Source organism: Tachypleus tridentatus, chromosome 9 (genome assembly GCF_004210375.1).
Source record: "Tachypleus tridentatus isolate NWPU-2018 chromosome 9, ASM421037v1, whole genome shotgun sequence".
Lineage (NCBI taxonomy): Eukaryota > Metazoa > Arthropoda > Merostomata > Xiphosura > Limulidae > Tachypleus > Tachypleus tridentatus.
The window spans coordinates 53,729,061-53,756,024 of record NC_134833.1 but is presented as its reverse complement, the minus strand read 5'-3'; the positions used below and the strand labels follow the sequence as shown (position 1 = coordinate 53,756,024).

The following is a 26,964-nucleotide window of genomic DNA, read 5'->3' as shown; positions in this document are numbered from 1 at the left end:
GTGACTCATAACGACGTGATGAGGCCATAATATTTGTTTATCTAGCCTGTGTATAAAAATATAGACATGTATATATTACGGTATATTTTCCATGCAGAAAGTTTCAATTATTTCTGTCATGAACCAAAACATAGTCGCTTCTATAGGCGTAAGAGTGACAATACTGCTGTAATGTGATACTTATTTTGATATGATAACATCAATTACTCCTACAGCTGATACTGCAAATTTCACTCCGACGAACATGTACACACAAATACATATCATACGCCCAAAATAAACAAATGTTATTATTCTAAGTCACAAGGGATAACTTTCATTCTACCAAACGTCAATAACATCTCAATCTGTTGTCAAATCTAAATCAGTAGGCGTCAGTTCGAAATATTTTAATTACAAATGAACATACATAAACTACAGTGGACTATTAATTGTTGAAGTTTTAACTAGAATTCAATATATTTATATAGACCCTAATTTTACAAATTTTATTTTGTGATATTAGATCAACGCTACAATCGTAATTGCCTGAAATAGTAATTGCATTATTTCAAACCACTAAATTAATTCGAAGACAAACTAATGTTTCTCTTCTCTCTTCCGTACAAATATATGGAAAAAACCAAAAAACGAATATAAAACTCTTTATCAAACATACGAGTAAACTAATGCAGTTTAATTTAACAGCCAGTGCATTTTGTTTTGGTGAATCATTACATTTGCGCGCGTTCATTTCCTATTTTGCTTTCTTTGTGTAGACAAGGGTATATAGCATTTTTATAAAGGTTATTTGGCTCTCTGAAGATTTCAAGCTCGGCTAAAGTAATAAAAAGTACAGAAATTCTTACTTTTCGCATCAGAAATCTATTTCTGCTTAATTTATTTTGATTTTAAAGTCCTGTTTTCTAATTAGTCTAAAAACAAGGCGCTGCTTTTGTTTTTAATTAATGATATAAAAATCGTTTTCTCTTCAAGTGAGTTAAAAACGATGTGGAATGTGTGACGTACTGTATGGAATTTCTACAACTTACCAGAATTTGTATATTTGATTCTTCAAAGCATATACTTGATATAGCAATTTCATGTTATATATAAAGCAGGAATTCATTTACTATATTTTTTTTAATTTTGCAAAAAGCTACTCGAGGGCTATCTGCGCTAGCCATCCCTACTTTAGATGTATAAGACTAGAGGGAAGGGAGCTAGTCATCACCACCCACTGCCAACTCTTGGGCTACTCTTTTACCAGCGAATAGTGGTATTGACCGTCACATTACAACGCCCTGACGGCTTAAAGGGCGAGCATGTTTCGTGTGATCGGGATTCGAACCTGCGACCCTCAGATTACAAGTCTAACGCCCTAACCCACCTGGCCATGCTGAGCCGAATTAATTTAATAACAAAAATGTCACATAAGATTACGTTGCTGACGTAGAAACCTACTTACGTAATAAGCCTTCTTTATCAGGATCTAGAAAAGAGATTCAAAACAGGTGTCTTTACTCTTGAGATTCGATCCCAGAAGAGACAGTTGTCACTCTCATATTTATTCTACTATTGATATTTTTATTTGTTTTTTTTTTATTTTGCGCAAAGCAACACGAGGGCTCTCTGCACCAGCCATCCATAATTTATAGTGTAAAACTAGAGGGAAGGCAGCAAGTCATCACCACCTACCGCCAACTCTAGAGATATTCCTTTACCAACGAATAGTGGGATTGACCGTTACTTATAACGCTTACATGGCTGAAAGAACCAGGATGTTTGTCTTGACGGCGATTCGAACCTGCGACTCTGAGACACGAGTCGAGCGCCCTAACCACCTGGCCATGCCAGACCTCTACAATTAGTATGCATATGATCCGCAAGTTAATTGGTTCGTTCTAAAATAACGTTTACGTAGAATGATAAAAACAATTAAGCACAGCTCAGCGACTTCAGTCAAATATTGGAAAACAAAAATGGAAAACGAATGAAAAACTAAATGCAAAGAACGAACTTTGTATCAGTGAGGTAATTCACAGTAAGTCGTGACAATGTAGCAATATGTTTTTGTCTTATTCACTGATGCTTACTGTAAGAAAATGGATATATTTTATTAAAAGTTATTTCCTGTACAGATTGGTTAAGGCACTCTATTCGTAATTGGAGAGTCGCGGTTTCGAATCCCCGTCACACCAAACATGTTGGCCCGTTCAGCCATGGGGCGTTATAATGTGCGCTAAATCCCACTATTCGTTTGGTAAAAACGAATAGCCTGAGAGTTGGCGGTGGGTGGTGATGACTAGCTATCTTAAACTCCTAAATTAGGGACGGCTAGCGCAGATAGCTCTTATGTAGCTTTGCGCGAAATTGAAAAACAAATGTGCACAGATTAGAAAACTTTATTAACAGTAGCAGTTAAACATCTTTTTTATAAATTTTATTTATGATGTCCTCAATTTGAAGTAATAAGATTCGTCGAAGCACATCGAGATTTCTGAAGGTACTTCTCTAAAGTTTCATGAAATACTATTAGTCGCGTATGTCACGCAGCAGTATATCGGTTATGAAGTTCAACGACATATCTAGTTTACCATGAAATATATTTGGCTTTGCATGTAATCATTATCAATTTAAATAAAATACCTGATACCCCTTGAAATGCCCACATGTTTGTGCGTTTTAGTTGTCTCAGAGTTTATATTTCGTATGATGTAAGATACGTCGGTATACCCAACACCATGGCGTTTTTAAGGGTGTTAGAGTGCAACGACCACAATTCTAACTTTGTGCACCCATTGGCATAATCTTGTGATATTTAATTGTCATCAAAACACCACAGACCTTTCTTTTGTGATAAATGGTTTGCATAATCTTGTGATATTTAATTGTCATCAAAACACCACAGACCTTTCTTCTGTGATGAATGGTTTGCATAATCTTGGGATATTTAATTGTCATCAAAACACCACAGACCTTTCTTCTGTGATGAATGGTTTCACAAAATTCGATTTCCACGATATACAATGTTCGTTTGTGTTATTCAATTTGTAAGAGCCGAAGTCAAAATCAGTGGTTCAGGTTCTGTTATTAAACTGAAGATCAATCCATCATAATAAGCGATACCACGTGTATATTACATTTATCCACTCTTCGTGCTAACGACGTGAACTAAATTTATTAATTGTAACATTCGAAGAATTAAACGATCTATTGATTATTCAATGTGGGACACCTCTCGCAACACTTCAATACAAAATGAGAACGCAAGGTATTGTACCATGTTTGACAAGCTACCACAATACACACGATTCGTGTGACTTCGATCGGACTAAAGCTTGCCTGGTACACAAGGAACATGTCCTTAAGCAGCGAATCGGCTGCTATATGTATGAGTGTGTGTTTATTCGCATGCAGCATTGGTTGATAATAGGATTAGTTTTATTATACAAGTGAACCGTAGACATGTTGATCCAAGTATAAATTCTGAACTCAGCAACGGTATCCTAACATTACTCGCGGAAAAGTGTGTATGTATATATATAAATATATAACTTTGAATCCGACTTTTTGTCGGTAGAATATTAGATATTCTGCCGAAAATGCAGCATAATCAACAGAACAGATCCGATTTTAACAAGAAGTATTACTCAATTATCTCTTTACTGTTTTAATACCTTTAAAGTAGGTGTGATAGCCCTATTTGTATGAAATGTTAAAGCTTTTCACATGGTTTAATAAACTATTATAGAACATTATTCTCAATCTAGTTCTTTTCTGATGTTCAATGAATAACTTATATGTAATCGATCGTTAGGTTGTGCATTTTAATATTGAATGTATAAAAGACTAGGTTAAGAACTGAGATTCGATACCCGCAGTATCGAGAGTGCAGATATACATCCTATTAAGGTGCTTTGTGCTTAACAGTAGTAATAACAGTACCAAGTCGCAAACCGTTTTGGATATCTGAATATTGGTCAATAGTTCCATGTCTGTTATATCATTAATGTTGCCATGTCAAATGTCTGGAAGCATTAACAAATTAAAATATTGATTTCTTGTTTTATTAAGTACAACACTACGCAGTGAATTATATATAAAATTTAATGTAATAAGCTCTTAAGCTGAGGCGCAAGAAGTGGGGATAGATAGGGAGAGAGTAAATATATTTCAATAATTTAGGAAATACATTTCAGTAAACTTCCGGAAGATTTTTTTTTTCCTTTGTTGCATCAAAAAAGATTTTGTTTGAATATTTATTTACTTCGCTCTAGGGTAAAATAGCATTTTCAACTTCAGACATACCAAATTCTGGTGAACCAAGTTAACTAGAACTACAAATTATAAAACAATATTATGAAAATCTATGAAAGACGCTTTTTGGAAGAACAGTATTTAATATTACGCCAGTCAATTGCTCCACTCCATTTAAAACCAAAAAACATTTCTTACAAAGTTTAAACATGGTTCGCCCCCCAATGTCACAGCGGAATGTTGTCGACTCGCATCATTAGAAATCGGATTTCGATTCCCATGGTGGGCAGAGCACAGATAGCTTTATAGCTTTGTCCTCAATTTAAAAGAAATAAACTTAATTTTTTCAGCTTAGAACTTTAAATATTCTTTAATGATATTTAATAAAATTCATCAACACTAGTTTTTAAAGCACAATCTGGTAAAATAATACAATAATGAATTTTACATCTTAAAGAATCTGAGAACCGATCAAAAATATTTCAAAAATCTTGAATAATTTAAACAGAGTTTGAAGTATTAAAATTATAAATATATTGAAACGTATTCTTTGTTTTCATGCAAACTAAACAAAATTTGAATATTAATAAGAAACAAAGAATATTTTAATTATCAAAATAAGAGATTTATGATTGAAAAGCGAAAATTAGATTTTAAAATCAAATCTTCTGAACATTGTAAAGATCTGTTAAAAAGATTCAAAAAGAGAAACCAACAATCGGCATAGATTTTATACTGGAGAGACAACAAGATAATTAGAAAAGTTGGTTTTTGTTTTGTTTTTTTACGAGATTACATACATACGGTTGTTGTTTCTTGGATTTGTTTGTTTTTTTACGACTCATTACTGCAAAAAGATTTGAATAAAATTTATAGTAATGAGAGCTGGAATGTACAATAACTGAAGTAAGAGTTTTTTAAGTATTAATTACTTGAACAGTCAGAGCAGTAACAAAATTTCTTTCTCACGCAGCAACTTCTTGTAAAACTGGAACACCAACGGAACTTCTTTCTTATGTTGGAACTACTTGAACAATCAGAATACCATATGAATTTTTTCTTACGTTGTAACTATTTGAACTTTCATAACACGAAATTTCTTTCTCACGCAGCAACTTTTTGTAAAACTGGAACACCAACGGAACTTCTTTCTTATGTTGGAACTACTTGAACAATCAGAGTACCATAGGAATTTTTTCTTACGTTGTAACTATTTGAACTTTCATAACACCAATTGAGCTTCTTACGACCTTCATTTCACAGAATTTACACATTATGAATGATTATACTGAATGTGTGTACAGTTTCTGCACTTAAAAAGTTTTAATATTACTTCATGTTTTAAGACATGCTTTTCAGATATAATTATCACCGTATTATAGCAAAAGAAAATTCAAAATACAATTATTATAATAAGGGTAATTATGCTAGTTTTCCTTTGCAGAGCTACTCACTGGCTATCCTCTAATTCATCACTTCTGTATTGAAAACAAGGAAGTTACCACCGTTTACCGTCAAGTCTAATGTTACTCTAAACTAACAGTGAGTCAGTGCTGATCTATGACACTCCACTGCTAAAAGGGCAACATGATTTGTGATAGAACATGTCAGTCTCCAATCATGTTCGTGAAACAATTTATGATACAAGTATACAGATGCTAACATTATATCTGTGTTCCATAATTTCACCAGTAGACTATTGTATCTACACAACGTTGCATTATTTTCATAAGAAATCGTCCAATAGCAAATTAAGCGAGCCTAAAATATTTACAAGAGAAGTTTGTGAGAGTTGATCCGGCAAAATGCATTGCAAAATTACATAAATTATCCAATAGTTATTTCAGAAGATTCTACGTTTTGGGGAAGATAAACGTGCATAATTAAGAGTTCCTTTAATTCAGACGGTTCTTCAAGCATAGGAGAATAGCAGGGTAAAACTGTTTAGACAGAATATGTACTTGTACCTTTTTCAAAGCAGACTGTGTTCTGCGTCGCTACAAAATGTTATTAAATTCTAAAGGAAAACAAGGTATGGAATACCAATCAAAAGTAATTTTTGCAATCATAAACCAATGGAAAAAACCTTAATGAAACAGTTAAAAATCACTAGCATGGTTGTATATTTAAAGATACATGATGGGCTATCAGCCCTATGTCCACTGCAAGGAAATCAAACTCCAGATTTTAGCTTTAGGTTTTTAATCTCACCTCTGATTCACCGAGGAACAACTTCCATGTATTAGAGGCGAATTATGTTGTTCTATCATAGCTTTATTCAGTACGTTTCACAATAAGGGTTGGGAAATGTATGTGTTAGTACCAGATCTTCTGCCAAGTTGAGATGTAGCTTCGGGTAGTGACATATATATAATCCTGAAATCATTTTGGAAATAGACGATATTGTCTATATTTCATGGAGATAGCGAATTGCCGTTTGCGTCTTTTGATTCGATATGTAACATCAATGTAGACAGTAGTGTTAGTATTGGATTTGACAATTTTTCTCTAATGGTTAGCCAAGTGTGAAGACGCATTTCTACGTCTATGAGATAGCATCATTTCCATCACTATAAAGGCTGCGTTAACGTAATAACGTAGCTCTGAGTATAGTTGGTAGGGAAGAAAGGCTTTGAAAGTCACAGACCGTCATTAGTCTGGCGGTATAGATTTTTGATACCCAGAAAATAGGCCAATAACACCTCTCTGGAAAACCCTGGTGTCATGCGTCGCCACAAAAGTGGAAACCGGTTAAAGATTTCAGTTCAGAGAAGATTACTTTTTGTGGGGTTCGACATTTTTACGTGCTGACAACAATCTGTCATTCTCTGCCCAAAATTCAACGAAACCATTTAACCAGGCATGAGTTTTCTCGAATAATTATAATGATTATCTGATCTTAAAGTATCGATTTCTTGTTCATATATCTTTATTTTGTTTATTTAAACAGGACTTTTCGATCAGGACTATTTTGTATTGTGTAGGAATACACGCGTAAACCGGCAAAGTTGATGTATGGCACTGTTTATACAGATAAAATTTACTGAAATAAAATAAAAAAGTAACGTTGCGAAACTTTTTAAGTATCAATACTGAAAAAGATGTATCATCTCGGCCTGAGATTCTCATACTGATTAAAACTTTCTGAGAAACAGCTTTGTTGAAACAATTCCGTACTTCAAATGTACAAGCATAAGGTTGATAGTTGTTTATAATACATAATTAATGCATTAGGAGAAACTAATGACTAAAAGGCATGAAAATGGTACGTTGATAATGCTTTATTTTGTTAAAGTACTTTGTTTCTGTAACTTAAGTCATTATTTTATATGTAAAAATATTTCGCATTTGACGGAGTTATTTCATTATTTCACTCTTTACTCCAAACACTATTTCAAAAAGTTTAATTTATCGTTAGAAAAAAAAAAACTTCTACAGATATTTGATCAGAATTTAAAATTTTTGTCTCTGCTTACAATAATTTTAAAATAAGAGTAACAGTGTACTTTTTAACATTTTAATTTTTTTTCACACTAAAAAACCTTTCCATATAAATTACGTAAAATCATATCACTCTCTAAATACTTTGTTACAAGTAATAGCTTGGTACTGAATTGTCTTTTAAAATTGATGTGGATACTAGAGAGATTTTAATATTTTGATGGGTCCGTTTTATCCAATGGGCAAAAGAGACAGTCGCTCAGTGACCACCGCTCTTTGTGAGTATAATAATAAATGACAAAATATAAAATTTATACTAAACTAAGAGCATTAACTCAGTTTTTAAATAAATATTTATTTATTTCCTTCTTCTTTTAACCTTAACCAATCCAGTTTACCAAATTGTATGGTATTTTATTAAAAGCAGGGGAGGGCATTAGTTTACGTTTTGCCCAGAGCCAAGCAATGTCTTAGCGCAGCACTGGTTTTGATAATAGTATTAGAACTCGGAAAGACAAAACGCTCATTAAAATAGAAAGTTCTGCACAATTATCTGGAATGTAATGGCCATTTTCATTTTTGTATCTTTATTACTGTGTTTATTCTGGAGATGAGAAACGATTTTTAAACTCAAACTCTCATCAGTTTTTTGCTTTTTATGCTTATCTGAGTCTTTACGTCATAAGTTTCTGAGAGACTCTGAATAAAATTCGATTGAATTATTTAGAATAACTCAAAAGGGCACCACAAATATAAAGTTAAGACGAATAAGCAGTCGTGAAAAAGAAAAGATACAAATGAATAAGCAGTCGGGTCAAAGATAGAGTTAAATAAATAAGCAATCGTGTCTAAAATAGACTTAAAATGAATAAGCAGTCAAGTCAAAGATGGAGTTATAATGCATAAGAAGTCGAGTCAAAGATATAGTTGAAATGGATAAGCATTCGGGTGAAATGCTTAAGTTTGGCAGCCATGTCATTCTTTGACTATGTGAAACCAACGTCATCAGAAAATGGCTCTTGATACCGTAAGTACCACCATTTATATTGATAGCAGGCCTTATTTTGTAAGCCTGGATACTGCTCCATGATTCTTGCTGGTACATTTGTTATTACTATATGTGTGTTTGTAATATATTAGATGTACGACTATCGTTAACCAAACGAACTAAGGTTTTAGATTAAATAACAAATTTATTAGAAGTGATATTTATTTCAGTTCAGTGCTTGCAGTGATTATAATAGCAATTTTTGAAATACCACTAAAACTTTCAAACAGCTATAAAAGTACACAGGATTTCAGGAGTTGTGCTGCGGTTAAAGAAATAAGTTCGAGAAATTCTATTGAATTCAACTTCCTTCTGTTAGTTGAATAATTTTCAACGATTCTCAAGCATATGATCACAAATTAGTTTTTATTGGTGTTTTCTTCATCATTCGAGAAATTAATTCCTATGTCCTCGTTTCTTGTTGTACAATTAGTTGCACATATAAAACTTATTATTTACTAGAGAATGCTTTCAAAGCTAACTGAACGTTGGGTTTCAATATTCGCTTAAGCGCAACATAGTTATAATTTCTTGTAGCTTAGTATTCAGTAACCAAATACAGTGCAAAGTTAACACTTGTACTCTCAAGAGGCTGGTACGGGAATTAAAACTTCAATTAAAATAGAGTAGAGAACAACGTTTTCATCTTCTTAGGTTATCTTCAGGTTAAGATGACCTAAGTAGGTCGAAAAGATGTTCGATACTATATTCTAATTAAAGTGTTAATACCCGTACCAGCCTCTTGAGAATACATTTTTACTTCAAGTGGGTTTCTCGTCATCACGAAAGTTAACACTTAATCAATAGTCAGAAATGGAGGCTTTGTAGAATACTCTAGTTTTATCTTCACACCGATGCGTATCACTGGGTAGTGAAAAAGCAGTGATAACAAATTCAAGTGTAATAATTCTGATTTTTAAACTTTCTGTTCTCTTACTAATCTATACTTTTGTTTTTCCTTGTGTTTTAGTATTGTAAGTTCATAAGTTTACCGCTGACAAACAGTAAGAAAATGTAATAAATTTAATAACATTTGTTTGTTTTTTTAATTTCGCACAAAGCTACACGAAGGCTATCTGCACTAGCCGTCCCTAAGTTAGCAGTGTAAGGATAGAGGGAAGGCATCTAGTCATCACCACCCACTGACTCTTGGGCTACTCTTTTACCAACGAATAGTGGGATTGACCGTCACATTATAATTCACCCATGGCTGAAAGGGCTAGCACCTTTAGTGCGACCGGAATTCGAACCCGCGACCCTTAGATTACAAGTCGAACGCCTTAATGCCATGCCGAGCCTATTAATAAGATTTAATGTGAATGTTTTTTATTCACTGAAAACAAACCATTATGCTTCAAAGATGAACCAAGAATTAAAATTAATGTTTAACTTGGAGCTTTAAATGATTTCTTACAATTTTCCGCGAAACGTATTCCTATTTTGTAGCAAGATTTGCTTATTTTACACCTAATATCAGCAGCTATAGTTGATAAAATATACTTTTGTTTGATCTCTTCTGTGTACCAGAAAACGATTTTACATTATTTTCAAAAGCCACAGGGTACCAAAAAGTCAATTTGTCATAAAAAAGACACACGTAGAAACAGCATAGGTTTAGTTACAATACAAAATGGAAAGGGTAATGTGTGTTGAAAATGTTCCATGCGTACCGCTATGAAGAATGGAGTTCGGATTGCGTGCAGTATGGTGTTTTTATTCGACAAACTGTATAAAAATCGCTGCGTAATGCGTTTCGGAACATGAAAAATAAAGAGGGACTCTAAAGGCTAAGGTTTAATTCAAAGTAATATTTTCAGCAGGAAACAGCCCGTTTCATCTTCTTCCAAACCATTTTTGTGTACGTGTGGTAAAAATATCCGCATTAGAAGAATGTTTTATGAATGTTTAGTTGTTTCTTTTGCCCACAGGCTAAGATTGATTGTATATTCTTTTAAATCTCACATTTTACCCTCTTTTTACACTTCCTCCATTGCGGCAACACGTACGTGTCAAATACCGTTTACAAACATAGTAACAAAATGTTTTATAAAATGAAAAAAAGGTCTCTTTGGAAAAATAAGTTGGTTTCTTTTCATCTGAAGTTAGACTCAGATTTTATTATTTATTTTGAATATGTTTTCTTTTTATTTTCAATGTGAAAAATTAGATGGGTTGTTTTATTTTGTGGTTTTGATTTTAAGTCATAGAATTTCCAGGCAGGCTCCTCCAGTGCCGTCAATCCTTAGTGAAACATTTGGTTTCAAGTGACTAAAACTGGACTCTTCTGGTTTTCGAATTAAAGCAACAGATGCTAACTTGTTTTGTAATCTGCCATGTCCGGACATTTGACCAACATGTCCAAGAGAGTAATCAAACCATCATTTTTGTAGACTGACAGAAGATAGAACCAAGCAAACAGGGGATTTATTTTGTTTCAGAAGTAGAACAAGTTAAACCAATAAGGACGATTTGTCTCATTTAATCCTGACATGGATAAACGTACACTACTGTGTGCTGATTCTCAAGGCTTCAGTGAGTGAGAAGAAAATGTTTTCTTCCACTATTCGTCTTGCTACAAAGGGTTTTGACTCCAGCCCGACATATCTGGTATAACATGTTGACTAATATGATAATTCGATCCAAATCACCATTAAATGTTTTAGACAAATATCGGTTGTTAATGTTTTGCAGCATTAAAGTAAATTAAGATTGAATGCTAACATTTTAGGATGTATAGCTTGCAACATACTTTAGGGCAAACAGTTACCACATAATATTCAGATAGATAACTGTTGTTCGACAGATTAACTCAGGTTCTTTTTGTTTCCATAATTCTTACTTTGAGGTTGTTCCTTGTTAAACTATAAATTTTTGTTTTGTTTCATGGTGACAGTTAATGATTATTAGATACCAAGTTCCTTCAATTAAACATAACATACTTCATCAAATAGAAACTATATATACATTTAATCCAGCAAGCGAATCGATATTAAATTGGATTAATGAGTAGAAAGACTCATAACTATTGGTATATTTTATGTATCGATTCTTGTGATCTTGAGTTTGGGAAACTTTATTTGATTAGTTTTTTCGTGTTCACAGTTAACTTAATGAAACACAATTCAAAACATAAAGTCACAGAAAAAAAAACACCTATACTGGACTATACATTTCCTGCGACTCAACACTTGAAACAAAACAAAAACTTAACATATTAAGAAACCAAATAAGCAGAGTCACAAAACTATGTTCACCTGATAAAATTAACGATAAAATTAAACGAATAAAACAGCACTTCAACAATATTAGCAAATTTCCTCTAAAAACTGTTGAAAAAAAACACACACACACACACACACACTTAGATCAACAACATTGTCAACAACAAACTACAAAAACCTTACACTGCTGCATACCATATATTACTGATGTCAGTGGGAACAAATAATCAACATATGGAGAAAACCTACGGCAAAACATAACATACCAGTGAATACTAAATTCATTCGAAAAACTAGGTACAAAAGTAAAACGCATACTGTTTAAAAACTGACAAACATGACATCAACATTCTTTGTAAAATACAACAAAACAACTACCACGACTTCTGTATCGGATAAACAAGCAGAAAAATGGAAACGAGATTCAAAGAACACAAACAAAACCACTTTTGCACATTTTCGAACACTAAAACTCAAATAAGCACAACATAACCGTAGAAATTTCCAACATACTAAATAGAAAAACAAATACAAAGCAACGCAAAATCGCAAAATCAAAGCAGCCCTACTTATATAAGAACTCAAACCAAAATTAAACCAATAAAGAAACACCTTTATACCTATATTAATTAATAACCTAACATCCAACTGCAACGCCCCTACAATCTCGCTCTTTGTTAACCTGAAGACAATTTAAGAAGGACGAAACGTTGTTCTTTACCTTCTTTTAAATAAAGTTGTAATACTCATACCATCCGTCTTTAGAATACATTATTGTTTTTTCCAAAATTATTCTGAACCACTATTAACAAATAGAACCTAATTTTTTTAATCCAGCAAGCGAATCAGTAAAAAGACGCATGACTATTGGTGTATTTCTTGTTTTCAAAATTATGCTTAACCTTGATTAATATCCCCGTATAGTACCTTCATCCGAGTAAAATTGTTACCCGCCTCTTTGAACAATTAATAATGAGAGAGATAGTAAAAAATAAAAGCAAGGTTACTCAAATCAATGAGATATAGGCTTTTACAGTCATGAAATGGGGTATTTGTCTCCCAGGAGAATTCTTATATCTCCATATTTATAATGTAGCCGCTACTTAGCTATGCGGTCGATACTGGGTTAGCCGGGGAACTACTATGGGGCTGACAGTAGCTTAGTGTTCTAGCATAAAGCCTGTACACTAATAACTAATCTTTGTTACCGGCTAATCTTGACAGCAATGATGAATAACCATATAGCTGTTACCTGAACATCTTGTCTCCAGGGTTACTATATGAAGCTTCTCTATGAAACAGATTTTCAGGAGATATTTTCACTGGATGAAACCTTTGTCAGCTCTAATACCTTACAGATGGTTTTCCTCTAAAGTTTTATCTTTCAAATGTTTTGTTCACTAATATCATTTTTTGTAAATGACCTGAATTGGTATTTTCAGTTCTGAGCTCTTTTTGTTTCGTTTTTCGGTTCCTACACAATACTCAACAGGAACAAAGATTATGCACTTTTTAAAATCCATTATATAATAGAAGTCTTCTACAGTTTACCCAATAATCGAATTTGTGTTTAGAGGTTTATAATTTAGCACAATAATTTTAGTATTGTAAATCCGTAGCCTTAACCGCTGTCCCAGCCAGGGACTTATCTATGGCTTTCTCAAATGTTTTGTTTTATTTTCTGTAACGTTTATCTAAATCAACATATGTAGTGATACTTCTCGATAAATTATTCAAGCTTTTAAAACACCAAATCGAAACAACTTCCAACAAAGTCACATCACTGATGTGAATATCCTTCAGACAAAGTGTTAATGAAAAATTCAATTATTGATTTCACTTTCATGAACTATTGCTTCTTCTATTCGAAAACATTATTTGTGTTACATGCCTACTAGTGGCAAAAGACAGAGTTTGATTCTGCAGGATTGGCAGAGTGCAAATAGCCCATTATGTAGTGTTGCAGTAAAAAATAGGTACGTTAAGTTTTTAAAAATACGAAAGAAAACATTAATAACTATGTAATTTTTTCAACATGTATTCACAATTTTGAAATATGTGGATTGTAATTTAAAGCAAGTATATTTTTAGTTCATCAGTTTCTAACCCTCTATAATATAAATACATCATACAAAAAGCAATGTGTTTATATTTGACCGAAGTATCCTGAAGCAAACTGATAGAATTCATCCTTTAGCAATATTATTTGTTTTATCTTCGTGTGTTTGTTGTGAGTTATTGGTGTGCTTTGTACACTTTCTGGTGCTTTTATTACTTAATTGTTTTTTGTTTCTATTTGTTTTTGAATTTCACGCAAAGCTACTCGAAGGCTATCTGCCCTAGCCGTACCTAATTAAGTAGTGTAAGACTAGGAGAAAGGCAGCTAGTCATCACCACCCACCGACAACTTTTGGGCTACTCTTTAACCAACGAATAGTGAGATTTACCGTCACATTATAACGCCCCCACGGCTGAAAGGACGTGCATGTTTGGTGCGACCGGGATTCGAACCCGCGACCCTCGGATTACGAGTCGAACGCCTTAACACACTTGGCCATGCCGGCCTATTACTCAGTTAAAGACTGTGTTTGCAGATACCGCCCTCTGTACTTGAAATACTTGTTATACTCCTGCTTTAATTATTTATTTAGCATTTTTGTTCTAATTTTTGTCTCGCCCAAGAGTTTCATTCTTCAAACACACTTCGAATGTCCTCCTTCACCTGATGAAGTTACATTTTCACTTCTTTTTTTGTATTATATCACATCATTAATTAGTTTTTGTTAATGCTGTATAGTTTTCGAGCCAGTAACTCTTAATTTTGTCAGAGAAAAGTTGAAATTTAGGCCACGCCTTTGTACAGACTACATAGAGAGAGAACGCTCGAGCTAGCAAACACTTCGAAACGTCCATGAATGCGAGGACTAGCCAGGAAATATTGATTTTAAGTTTCCAATATTCAACCCTGAAATATCATTAATGTATTTTTCTTCAAATAGAGACGTGACAAATAATATATCTTATTTCAAATAAAGATAGTCAATGAATTAAAAATTTGGTTAGTTCACACATGTTTGAATGCATAATAATGTTAACAATGTTAGATGTATATGTAATAACAATATGAGAATACTGCAATTCTAGAATATTTTGAAATAGAAAAGCTTGTGGTAATATCAAAGTTTTCAAAGTGTGAGTTACCATATTCTCTTACACTTATCCATGTATGATCATAAGTGCCATGTAAGCTGAAATTAGATATTCTTTGCCACTAAGAGAACAGAGTTCGTTCGATTTTAGGCTAAAGAGATAAACTTTGATAGTGGCCTAACAGCGCCGTTACATAGAGCGTTGGCCTGGCATAGCCAGGTGGTTAGGGTACTTTACTCGCGATCCGAGGGTCGCGGTTTCGAATCCCCGTCCCATCAAACATTCTTGCTCTTTCATCCAGGAGGCGTTATAATATTATGGCCAACCCCACTATTTGTTCGTAAAATACTAACCCAAGAGTTGTCGATTGGCGATGATGAACTAGCTGCCTTCCCTCGAGTCTTTCACTGCTAAATTAAGGACGGCTAGCGTGGATATGTCTCGTATAGCTTTGCGCGAAATTCAAAGGAAACCAAACCAAAGATAAAACGTTACAAACGTTATCGGAGTGTATTCCGTAACGTCTTGTTAAATAAATAGTTCGCTTAGAACTGACTGTATTCATAAAAGATGATATCTTAACTTGTCGAATTGGGAAGTCGAGTTAAGCCCTTTATATTACAGAAGATATAGAAATAAGAATGCACGCTGTCTCATAGGTAGCATGTGAAAAATAATTTGGGTCTGTTTGTTCATTTTATTCACATGTATGTTTTGACAGAATTGTGGTCGTGGTTTAAGCAGTATGTATATGCTAAACGCAGTAAATCACGTATACATAAACGTCAACGTGTACGTCTGTATGATGAGCTAATGGATCCCCGTAGCAATGCCGTGGCTACTGTGGCGGTATGCACGCCATTAAGTACATGGTTTCCTGTTAGTTACTAGTTGTTTTTTTACCTGTTAGAAGTAGAATTTAAGCCCAGTTTTATGTACAAGTCACAAATGTATATACATATACATATATATGATTTATCAATAAATACGTGTCTCAAAACGCTGCGCAAGGAACTTCTAGTAAATACACTGGTAACAGTTAAACCGAAATTTTAATAACTACTATCCTTCAACACAGAAAAGATTATCTGCCTTAATATTTCCTTCGATCATATTGTAGTTTTATTCTGTGGAAAATGTTAATGATCAGGAAAAAAAATCACTCTGTTACTGAAAAAAGCAATAACATATATACACCGAAATATTACTGAAACACTTTATTACAATCTTAAATGTTTAAATCGCGAGGTTGTTAAAATGACAAGAAAGGCTTATAAACGATTTTAGTACAATGAGTCTTAGTCCCCTGAAATAATTCCATAGAACAGTCAGTCAGTTAAATCAAACTGACGCACGACTACCACTCACGATGATTGTAGCCATAAATGATATTCTATATCATCAGTAAAAATCTAGAGTTTATAATGTTGTTATTTGTGGAAGCTTGGTGACTAAATAACATGGTATAATAACAGTCATGAAAATAACAATACTTCTGCTTGATAGCATGACTACAGAGAAAGAATAAAACTAAATGATTATCTAATGGTCTCGGTAAACAAAATCTTGGTACCAGGATTATCAAAACAAGTATAGATTTATCTCTGATGACGCATTTTCAAGTAATTGAAATAATGTACACATGAAAGACACAAAACGTAATTGCTAAGAAAAATTCATATTAAACTATGATATACTTACGGAAAATATTAGTTTCTAATTTTTATCATAGAATTATACTACGTACTGTTCGTTACTTGTGATTGTGGTAGTTTAAAACTTTAATATTCAAAGCATTTACAAGTGTGGTTTCCAATTTTAACAGAATCCTACAACGTACCTACTTTTGTTATGGTAGATTAGAACGTTCATATTCAAAGCAATATTCATATTCAATTTCAGCAGATAATACTACAGTGTAACTTTATTGGTGTAGTAGCTTAAAGCATTAATATTCAAAACATTTAGAAATAAGTGTGGTTTACTGTTTCAACAAGAAACCCTACTACGTAGCTGTTTGAAACAAGGTAGCTTGAAACATTCATATTCACAATATTTAGGAATATCTTTCAACAAACACACAGATGTGAATGTTTTCAAATTCTCATAATTATTCAAAGTTACTTCGGTCAGAAAATGTCACTTTATGGCACTTCCTTGACTTTTTCTTGAAAGAGATCATATTTGATCAAAAAACTGTGTATACTTCAAATAGGATTTTGAAGTACTTAAAAGTATATCCAAAGAGAATTAAATTTAGAGGAAATAATTGGGTATTCCGAAACGTTAAAAAAGTCTCTTTTGTCTTTCCAAAAACAAACTTGTTGAGTACTCTCTGTTTTATCTGAAATAAACTCTAAGTGTTATCTTTTTAGCAATTCACTTCTACTCAGCGGCTTTAATTAATATTCTATGACTTTTATATATTGTATTAATTACAAATTTGTAGAACCTTTGCTGGTGCAGCGGTAAGTCTGCAGATTTACAACGCTGCTAAATTAAGGGATTCGATTTCCTCTCGGTGGACTCCGTAGATAGCACGATGTGGCTCTGATGTAAGTAAACACACACAAACGTGTGGTCTCATCACAGTTTTTAATAACATTATTTAACTCATATTTAGATTTTATAGCAGTAATATTAACTTGACAATATTTTGTCAGTAACTTAATTTGTTCGTTTAATGTACATATATTACTGGTAAAATCTATATATAATTAATATTAACTTTAGATCATAATAACGTGCTTATTCAAAGCGTGGTTAAAAATCAGCTCGAAAAGTATTAAAACAAATAAAATGTATTTTTCTTTCATTTCTCTTATAAAGAATACAATGTATTCTGTAATTAGCTAAGTACCTTCACTGCTAACGATATTTTTTGCTATAATATAAATTAATATATTAACTAAAGTCCCTACATTTAATTTGTAAAGTTGTACACTGAAGTCTGTAATATATATATATATATATATATATATATAAACATATATTAATTTCAACTTTTAATACTATAATAGGGACTGGAATACCAACGTCAGGAGGTAAATTTCCATTACTTACCCCTAGCGGTAGGTAATTATTTATTTTCACATCTTGCTTTTTTAAGATATTGTTATTTTTCATACATAGTTTGTATCCATTCTTCTTTCTTTAACACGTGAGACAAGCGAACGGAAGTCAAGACTAATAGACAGTGCATCCCCACCACTACGTGGTTCTCACTTCCGTAGTCATCTCCAGAACACGGAACACGTCTTATGTTCCACATACCGTTGTTACCTTTTTAATATATTCAACGTTTTGTATTGTAGTTTTTAATGATCGTTTTCGTAATTAAAATATTTTTTTACATCACAAGTTGGCCTTTCTGTTTTCAACCCAGTCCTTCCATTTGATGTATTAATATTACTTAATTGTTGAAATGTTTTTACTTATATATGTGCACAATCATATTTTTAACTGAAATTCTGGAATATCGGTGTATTTCAGGTTCAATACATTTTGTAAAAGATATGCTAAACCAGCTTGTCAAGTCGAGCAGAACATACTGTTTTGTTGTGTCACTTTAGTCTTCTTATCAACGAAAAGCTGTGGATTTTAGTAATGACTGCCAAGTTCCTTCCCACATACCATGATTAGTGAATTCTTATACCACAGTTTTTTTACAGCTAGAATCTTTTGTCACTGGTATCTGACAAGGATTGGTGGTAGAGCTGTTTAAATCAATTATATTGACCCAAAATCAGCTATATGCATACAGAACAATTTGAGGTATCCGTTCTTTGTCTAAGTTATATATAAGCTTAAACTAATGTAGGTTTGATGCTTGATATACAACGCAAAATACTTATTTTTACACAATTTATTTGTAACAAATTACATTATTACAGTATTCATTATTATCTCACCGGAAGTTAGTTTACGCTTTAGATTTTCAATGCGTATACACTCAAAACATGGTATATATTGTGCGATAGTTAGGGTAACTTTGTAGGAAGAGGTAGCGGATTGTAGTGGCAGTAGGGGTGCTTTCTGTTACCCATTTTCAACATCCAGATCTTAATATCGTTTCATAGTGTTTCACGTTATTAATTAATGGACGATCATCGCCAGCAAATTATTTTATGAGCCGAAGTTCAAAGATCAAGGGTCAAAGGAGGGAGTTGGTATAATTTAAAAAAAAGGCTCTTCATATCAGCCTCATGATAATTGTTAGCATTAATGTAATTCAAAGACAATAAATGCTCAATAACACCAATGCTGCGAGTGGAGGAGGTTGTAAATCCTAATAACAAATTCCTTATTCCAAACCACCATCATCTCACAAAGTTTGGGTGAGAATGACCCAGCGACCGAGGAGTATTTAGATAACGGAAAGACAGACATGCAGATATTTGTGCCCTATATTTTCACTGTTGGCCAAAATCTTGAGGCCAATGAACATAAAGAAAAAAATATGCATTTTGCGTTGTTAGACTCAACCTCTTATTTGAGTAGAGCTTCGAAAGATGAAAATAAGAAAAGGGAAAATAAAAATAAAAAACTTTTTTAGCATTTAATAAGGAAAATGTGAAGACTATGAAATTAGCCTAAATACTAGCTGGTCAAAAGTTTAAGACCATAATGAAACGAAGCGTTAATCGATAAACACGTAACGAAATTTAGTCATTTGTGTTCAAGCATTAGCATTGTCAACATCTCCCACTGACATCTCATGTGTTACATTAGGTAAAAACATGGCAAAGACTAAAAAGTTGACAGAGTTTGAACGTGGCGGAATTATCGAGCTGCAAAAGCAAAGTCTCTCTCAACGTGCCATCGCTGGTGAGATTGGACGTAGTAAAACTGCTGTTGCAAATTTTTTAAAAGACCCTGAGGGATACGAAACGAGAATTTCGAGTAGTCGGCCCAAGAAAATTTCGCTGGTGTTGAGTAGGAGGATTTGACGGGTTGTCCAGCAAGACACCAGCCGATCGTCGAACCAAATTAAGACCCTTACGGACGCAGAATGCAGCTCAAGAACTAAGCTCGGTTAAACTTTGCTGAGAAGCGCCAAACATAGGACGAAGAAAAGTGGAAAAATGTTTTGTTCTCTGATGAGAAAAAATTTTAACCTGGGTGGTCCAGATGGCTTCCAACGTTACTGGCACGATAAGGATATCCCACCGGAGACATTTTCTACCCGACACAGTGGAGGAGGTTCCATCATGATCTGGGGTGCTTTCTCCTTCCATGGAACAATGGAGCTTCAGGTTATACAGGGGCGTCAAACAGCAGCTGGCTACACTGGCATATTGGAGAGAACATCCTTATTGACTGAAGGCCCTCGCTTGTTTGGAAATGACTGGATCTTTCAACAGGACATCGCTGCAATCCACAATGCCCGCAGGACAAAGGAGTTTTTCATGGCGAATAACGTCATTCTTTTAGACCATCCAGCGTGTTCGCCCAAACTGAACCTCATTGAAAATGTTTGGGAGTGGATGGCAAGGGAAGTCTATAGAAATAGACGTCATTTCCAAACAGTGCATGATCTTCGTGAAGCCATCTTCACCACATGGAATAACATTCTAGCCCGCCTTTTCCAAACGCTTATATCGACCAAGCCAAAGCGAACATTTGCAGTAATTCACAATGATGGCCATGCAAATCACTACCGAGAACTCTTGTTGGGCATTTCCTACCCTGTTTAAGACTTATTTTTGGTATGGTCTTAAACTTTTGACCAGCTAGTATTTAGGCTAATTTCATAGTGTTCACATTTCCCTATTAAATGCTAAAAAAGTTTTTTATTTTTATTTTCCCTTTTCTTATTTTCATCTTTCGAAGCTATACTCAAATATGTGATTGAGTCTAACAACGCAATATGCATATTTTTTCTTTATGTTCATTGGCCTTAAGATCTTGGCCAGCAGTGTATATCGAGAGAAATAGATGGATAAAAAATTAAGAAAAGTATATATATATATATATATATGTATAAGAAAAGGTTGAAGCTAGTCCTGTAACTTCATATTTTGAAACAAAGAAGAAAACGAAACAAAATCAATAATTATATTTATATATAAACTTACTTATATATAATTGTTTGTTTGTTTGTTTTTGAATTTCGTGCAAAGCTACACGAGGGCTATCTGCGCTAGCCAACTCTTGAGCTATTCTTTTACCAGCAAATAGTGGGATTGCTCGTAACATTATTATGCCCCCACGGCTGAAAGGGCGATTATGTTTGGTGTTACAGGGATTCGAGCACGCGATTCTCGGATTACGAGTCGAACTCCTTAACTCACCTGGCCATGCCGAGCCCACTTATATATGACGCAAACGTATTTGTCCTTGTACAAGCCATGAAACATTATTAGGGTTTATATTGACTTTTGTTATGATATATGGGTTTCAGCAGAGTGTTAGTATTCTATCACTTTATGACATATTGGCCTACGTGATCTATGGGCTCTAGCGAAGCATTAATATTCTATCATTTAATGGCATGTTGGTCTACGTGATCTTTGGGCTCTAGTCAAGTATTAGTATTCTATCACTTCATGACATATTGGCCTACGTGATCTATGGGCTCTAGCGAAGCATTAATATTCTATCATTTAATGGCATGTTGGTCTATGTGATCTATGGGCTCTATCCGAGTTTTAGTCTTCTATCGTATCACAACATTGAGGTATACATGAACAACCTCTACGATATATTTGATACTAAATACGACTCTAAGCTTAGGAGATAATGAAAAGTTGGAAATTTATTTCAAACTTTCGGATGCTTATTGCATGTCGCATATAATGTGGTTGCGCGTTTCTTCATAACTTCTATCCTAAAGTAACTTTTTCAATGTACTCTTTCACAAATGTTTTTATTGAACCACAACCCATTATAAAGCAACGTGAATACGATTTTTGGTCATACACTTTCCTTAGTTTCCAGTTGTTGTTGTTTTTTTTGTTAAGCACCAGGTTACACAAAGGTCATTACTCTCTACCTGCCGCTAAACTGGTGCTGTTATATTTCTGCAAAACTCTTTGTTTCCCGGGAAGTCAGTGATAAGTTTACGGACATACAACGATGACATCTAGGGTTCGATTCTCCGCGGAATACATCGTGTAGCTTTGCACTAGAAAAATAACAGCAACAGTAAACCATTTCGGTTTTATTTTTCTAATGACGGTTACAATAATGTGTTTGGGAAAATTATTTTGGTGGTGTAATGGTTCTATATTCTTTAATCTTATGCGTTGATAAGTTAGAAATCTTTCTTTTCGCTTCATGCTTAACAAAAAACAAGCATTTCTTTATAAAAGATAACTTTCTAAGCGTTCTACTCGTAACTTTGATAATTTCAGTTATGTACTCTTATTACAGTATATATGTATACACTAAGACAAAATCTTACCTGAAATGTTAGTAAATTATCAGGTTGGCCTTATTAGCCCATAACGTAGTAAAATGTAGGTCCTCAAGCAATCAGTCGTTGTATTTTCTCAATCACTTGACTGGTAAGAAACATACAGAAGTTACACACCAACTGGTTTTGACGCAGCTGACTAGAGTTCGTTTGCGCTCTCGACTCTTATCCGATGAAATCATGCACAGTTCAACTGGCGTCAGGACTGACGTTAAGCAGCTCATCTTTCTAAAGCGACACCTGCATGTAGAACTATTAAGCTTTGTACAGATAACTTGTTTGACAGAAATAAGAAGTAAATTTACTATTGCATATACGACAATGCTGAAAAGATAATCATGAGATTGGAAAGCATAAACGATAATGACATACAATAGATACACCAGATCAAGTTCTGTATATTTCTTCATTTGAATTCTAATAATAACGCAATTTAAACAATTAACTCTTTTTTTTTTTCTTACGTCAAATAATTATGTTGAGTTGCTTGAGGTAAATATTGAAACATACAAAGAATTAGGATGTAATGTGTTTAGATTTAATTATTTTGTTATAGATGAGCAGAACCTAGTATTTAGCATGCTTGTAACGTAAATCATAGGATGCTTTATTCGAGGACTACAGAAACGCGTTATCCACTGTGAGATCTGGGAAGGGGTTTATAAGAGTTCCCTAATTCGGTTGATAGGAATAGCCTAGGAGTTGGTAATGGGTGTTTTTGACCAGATATCTTCCCTTTTGTCTATCTGTTCAAAATTAAAGGTGTCTATGCACAGACAATCCTTGGCATACGTAACTTCGCACGACAATTCTGGAACAAAAGTGGCGTTTATTTGTATAATTAATTTCTTAAAGCTGTCTAAACATTTCTGTTTCTTTATTCGTATTCTAAATAGGCGAAAACACTAATAAATTAGCAGATACCTAATACATTTATAGTTAATAAAAAAGTATTAAAACACTCGTTAAAATACAATTATTTAAAGACATTTCGTGCCAAATCTCTTCGCCAGGTAAACGCTTGCTTGTTTTGAATTTCGCACAAAGCTACTCGATGGCTTTCTGCGCCAGCCATCCCTAATTTAGCAGTGTGAGTCTGGAAGGAAGGCAGCTAGTCATCATTACCCACCGCCACCTCTTGAGCTACTCTTTTACCAACGAATAATGAAATTGACTGACACATTATAAAGTCTTCACGGCTACAAGAGCGAGCATGTTTGGTGTGACGGGGATTCAAATCCGCAACCCTGGGATCACGAGTCAAGTGCCTTAACCACCTGGCTATGCCGAGCCGTCGCCAGATAGACGAACTTGTTTAATAGATACAATATGACGAATAGCATTTGTTCCAAAATGTCACAAAAAATTCTTTATTTCATTTTAACAGAATTCTTAACTGAATTTCCTTTTCAACTTGAACATTTATTTTCTTGTTTACACCAACTCGTATTGTTTTAACCAAGTTTTCTCTAACGTATTTCTACGACCTGGCATGGCCTAGCGCGTTAAGGCGTGCACTTCGTAATCTGAGGGTCGCGGGTTCGCGCCCGAGTCGCGCAAAAACATACTCACCCCCCCAGCCGTGGGGGCGTTATAATGTGACGGTCAATCCCACTATTCGTTGGTAAAAGAGTTGGCGGTGGGTGGTGATGACTAGCTGCCTTCCCTCTAGTCTTACACTGCTAAATTAGGGACGGCTAGCACAGATAGCTCTCGAGTAGCTTTGTGCGAAATTCCAAAACAAAAACAAACAAACGTATTTCTACTTTGGTAAACGATAAATTAATCGTTATGAAGGTATCTCAAAATCAACCGAAAAACCTGAATATCAAATTTTATGCCTCGAAATACATCGCAGATCATACCTTCCAAAATGTTATGAGAGCATTTATGATATTAATATATGTAAGAATAAACTTTATGGATAGAGAAATCTACCTTAACTACTACTTTAGATCAGCGAACTGGTCATTGAATCTTTTAGAGAGGAGTACAGCGCCAACAATAGGCTTACCGCCATTAACTACGCTCTCAATTGCTGAACAGTAAAAAAGAGGTTGGATATTGGAGGTTTTATTGATTTAAAAAATTATAATGCTGTAAGCAGTGAACGTGACTGTCTAATATTTTTTCGGCTTTTAAACTGGCTTATTTTTAATCTGTGAAAGCCAATAACTTCATTAAAAGCTGGATATTATGTTCAAGGACTAAAAATTATTTAAAGTTTTCAGAAATATATTTGTTTTGGATTTCGTACAAAGCTCCTTGAGGACTATCTGCGCTGGCCGTCCCTAATTTTGCAGTGTGAGACTGGAGGAATGGCAGCTATTCATCACCACCAACTCTTGGGCTACACTCAAAAAGAGATACTCTTATGTAAGCATTGTTCAAAATTTGAAACCAAATACATAACTTATGCTGCAAAATCATTCATTATTCTGAAGTATAACCAAATCTAGAACAAGTGTACTACAAAGAATTATAATTAATACTGCACTTTTTTCATTAAAACAATAGAGAATAAAATCGAGACTGAACTCAAACTACAATAACTACAAACGTATGGCTGTTCTAGTACAAGCAAGAGTAAATTCTCAGTATTCGTGGCATTTAAAAGTCTTTAGACAGGATTAGAATAACTTAATATATGAGAACTTTTCCTTGTTATTAGCTATGTTTTTGTGCACCAGCCAATACTAAGCAAAGAGCGCTCTTATACCCATTTCGATTTTATTACTCATCTGAATCTTTAACAGCCTACCCTCAAATTGAAATTATTTGAGACAAATTAGAGTGAATTAATATACGAGACCTTGGTCGTGTTTAAATACATCAGTCGAAATAGTTTGACCTCCTGATTCCAAAATTGTAATCAGATCTCATATCTATCAAGAAATGACGGAGCTGACAGTTTGAACTTGAAGAAACAATAAACTCAGAGCCATTTTATGAGTCGTTATGCCGCGGTTAAAAATTGTAATAATTCCAGTAATGGAAATTTTTAATTTTGCTACGCCAATATGGCATTCCGATATGTTCAAAATAATTATTATTTGGACACAAAGCATGATGTTATTAATAACAGAAGAGAAACAATTAGTAGTTTTAAATATCATTAACACTTTGAAATCAAATTATTGACGTGGAGGAATTTATCTGTAAAGAAATTGTATTTATCTTTCTATTGACATAAAGAAAACCACTTCCACTGAAAGTCATTGTAAAAGCTTAATAATCACCATTTTTACTGTAAATTTAATTTTAATTATAATTAAACGAAATTATTAGAGTAGCTTTCTCAAATGAATTTGGGACGAAACTTTGTTTCAAAGCTGGATTTAATAATTTGTTTTGTCGTCATAGATACAATGTATACAGATATAGTTACAAGCCTAGAATTTGGCCAATTTAAATATAAATATATACACACATATTCCCTATTCTACTTTACGTAAAGTTAATGATTATCTGATAAATTTGAGCTACATTAAGGTGCACTAACAATAAACTTCAATCATTTTCTCGTGTAATACATTGAAATTGTGCCACTTCTATTTCGGCTGCAACACTGTTTTGTTTTACCAACGTATATGCTTATTTAGAATTTTTAACTCGACTTAAATGTTAAAAACATACAGCAAAATAATAACTTACTTATTATTGAGTTGAATTTCTGTCACTGAGTGTGTTTTCTTATAGCAAAGCTACATCGAGCTATCTCCTGAGTTCACCGAGGGGAATTGAACTCCTGATTTTAGCGTTATAAATCCGTATACTTTTCGCTGTCCCAGGGAGTGACTACGTCACTAAAAAGCTACATTGCAATTTTAGCACTGGAGTTGCAATATCAGGAAACATAATTGAAAATGTTATTGTTATCGTTATTTCAGCTGTATTATTGCCCCCCGCTAGTACAACGGTGTGTCTACGTATTTACAACGCTAAAATCAGCGGTTCGAATCCCTTTGGTAAGCTCAGCAGATAGCCCAATGTGGCTTTGCTATAAGAAAGCACACACACACACACTGTATTCTTGATCGTATGTATCCTCCACAGTGGCACAGCTGTATGTTTATGGACTTACAATGTGAAAATACGGATTTCGATACCTTTTATTTTTATTATGGTGTCCCATGAAGAAACTCTTGTTGGCTAACCTAAATTGAACTGCATCTTATTCACTGTGGATGAGAGTATTTCAAGTGACTGCGACTTCTAGCTGCTTTTGAGTGTTCTTCCATCTTTGCAACTTCAGAAACATCTATTTCATTCTCAAGATACTTTCATTTATGCGGTATTTACTGAGTTATTCCGGTATTTACACCTTGAATTATTTGAATATGATGTCTTTGGGATGGTTGATATGATTTTTCAGATATATCTATGTTTATGTTGATAGAATGTGAGAGCTGATGGGCTGTATTTCATCTTAGGGCATTATTATGTGA

General features: G+C 33.8%; 1 protein-coding gene across 1 annotated transcript in view; it reads right to left on the bottom strand.

Moving 5' to 3' along the window:
• LOC143225262 (uncharacterized) overlaps positions 1-22,705 on the bottom strand; it is a 64,111-nt gene extending 41,406 nt beyond the window's left edge. The window contains exon 1 of the mRNA XM_076454342.1: positions 22,505-22,705. The gene's annotated coding sequence lies outside the window, so the exon portion shown is untranslated. The remainder of the gene's footprint in view (positions 1-22,504) is intronic.
• Between the last annotated feature and the right edge of the window lie 4,259 nt (positions 22,706-26,964).